Genomic DNA, 2,104 nt, shown 5'->3' with positions numbered 1-2,104 from the left:
TCAGCTATTTATAAGTTTTATCTACAGTGTAAGATGATAGCCAAATTATCCAACATCGTCTTTTTTCAAAAAAGAAATGTTATCTAAAGAAAAAAAATGAAAGGTACCATATAGCAAGAGACTTACAAAATGCAAAATCATTGAAATTTACTGAACACTGGTACTAGATATTAATGAAAACTAAGTTTTAAAAGACCCTTGGATTTCTGTAGTGTTTTTTACTTTTCAAAGACTTCTCACCAGTACCACCTCATTGCAATTACCACTATACACCAAGGTAGGTATGGAAATGATTATCTCTAATAGATGAAAACCAAGAAATATAACTTTTGCAGTTACAATAGAAAAATAAAAACAAGTAAAGAAATAATCACGAAATAATTCCAAGAGAAGCCTTTTAGGTCTCAAATCGGATTTGTTGATTTTACTATTTCTCGCTTCTTGACAGCTTTGGTGACCAGGATAGAAAGTTCATTTCCTGTTTCCCCACTGAGTATTCTCTAGAAGGATATAAGATTCATGGGGTCTAAAGACAATATACACTTCTAAAACGTTCATGTGTGGCAGAGAGCTCTGCAACAACCAGAAATAGTCAGTTTTAGGATAAAAAATAGGACTATATTATGAACACCATTAACACTACATAGATTTTAACTACAGGGTCACTCTAACCAATGTCACTGACATGTTTGAATGTTGGGTGAAACTGACACACGAAAATAATCCCAAAGCTTAAAAGGAGTCTCACACAGTGATATCTGGTTACTATCTTTCACAGTCACGGGAACAAAGTCCTAGAGAGCCACTGGGTCTTTATCCATGACATAAAAATCATCCAAAATAATGTGATATCATCAAGTACTTGGACACACATATCTAGTTGTTGCAGTTTGTTTCTTATGTATAAATACATAAGAACCAAAAATGTTAGCAGCACCACAGCAGAAATACTGAGTCCAACATAGAGTCCCTTCATGGAGCTCACCCCTGGATTTTGTGCCAGAGACGCTTGAGTTTGTTATGCTTAAGGCCATTTGAAGACTGTCACCCTGCCATTCCCATCTGTTGCACAAGGGTGCAATGGTGTTGGTCAGTTAGGTCCTTGATTCCTGCAGTGTTTTAGCCTGGGTTTCTGTTGGCTGTGTTGGAGAATGTGATGTAGTTACTGGTTTGTGGTTTTGTGTGGGTGTTGGCATTGGAGGCACAGAGACTAGATGGCATTGGAACAATGCTGTTTCCAGCTGGTTTAATCTCCAGTGATATGGTGTGTTATCATAAACTATCCCTTGCGCTTAATATGGCAAAAATACAGGCCACTGCTGGCCTCGACTGCATACTCTGTGGCCAAAGACATTCCCTTTTAGGGCTTGCCTGATGGTGCAGTTGTTAAGAATCTGCCTGCCAATGCAGGGGATGCGGGTTCGAGCCCTGATACAGGAAGATCCCGGGTGCCGCAGAGGAACTAAGCCCATACACCACAACTACTGAGCCTGAGCTCTAGAGCCTGCGAGCTGCAACTACTGAGCCCACGCGCCTAGAGCCTGTGCTCCGCAACAAGAGAAGCCACTGCAATGAGAAGCCCACACACCGCAATGAAGAGTAGCCCCTGCTCGCCGCAACTAGAGAAAGCCGGTGTGCAGCAATGAAGACCCAACACAGCCAATAAATAAATAAATAAATAAATAAATAAATTTAAAAAAGACACATTCCCTTTTAAAAGGTAGTCCTTTGCCTTATAATGCCTATGCTTCTGAAAAGTCACATGAGATCCATCAGTCCAAAATAACTGTATGTGAGCATCAAGACATAGGACATGTCCCTCGGCTCCAGTTCATGGATATGACCACTGCACTAGCCACTGAGTAGGCGCAGGGTAGCACAACAGGCTGATCCACCAACCCTCTCCCTTGTGAATAAGAAACTAGAACATCTGTCAGGAGCAGTATGAGGCTTGAGATAACTACCTGAGTCACAGTATCCCTGTGTTAGGAGGCAGTTTCTCAGCTTCTTGTTTATAGCCTTTTCTTCCTTCTCATGGACTGTTTGTAAAAGAATCAATTTTTAAAAATTTATTATACATGATTCTTTATATTTCACAATTAAA

The 2,104-nt window shown here is 40.2% G+C and overlaps 1 pseudogene; it reads right to left on the bottom strand.

Moving 5' to 3' along the window:
- Positions 1–404: 404 nt before the first annotated feature.
- On the bottom strand, positions 405–1,835 carry LOC102992967 (hepatitis A virus cellular receptor 1-like; annotated as a pseudogene).
- Positions 1,836–2,104: the final 269 nt, after the last annotated feature.

This window comes from Physeter macrocephalus, chromosome 7, assembly GCF_002837175.3.
Source record: "Physeter macrocephalus isolate SW-GA chromosome 7, ASM283717v5, whole genome shotgun sequence".
Taxonomy (NCBI): Eukaryota; Metazoa; Chordata; class Mammalia; order Artiodactyla; family Physeteridae; genus Physeter; species Physeter macrocephalus.
Note: the sequence above shows the minus strand (reverse complement) of the source record. Positions and strands in the feature narration are given on the sequence as shown.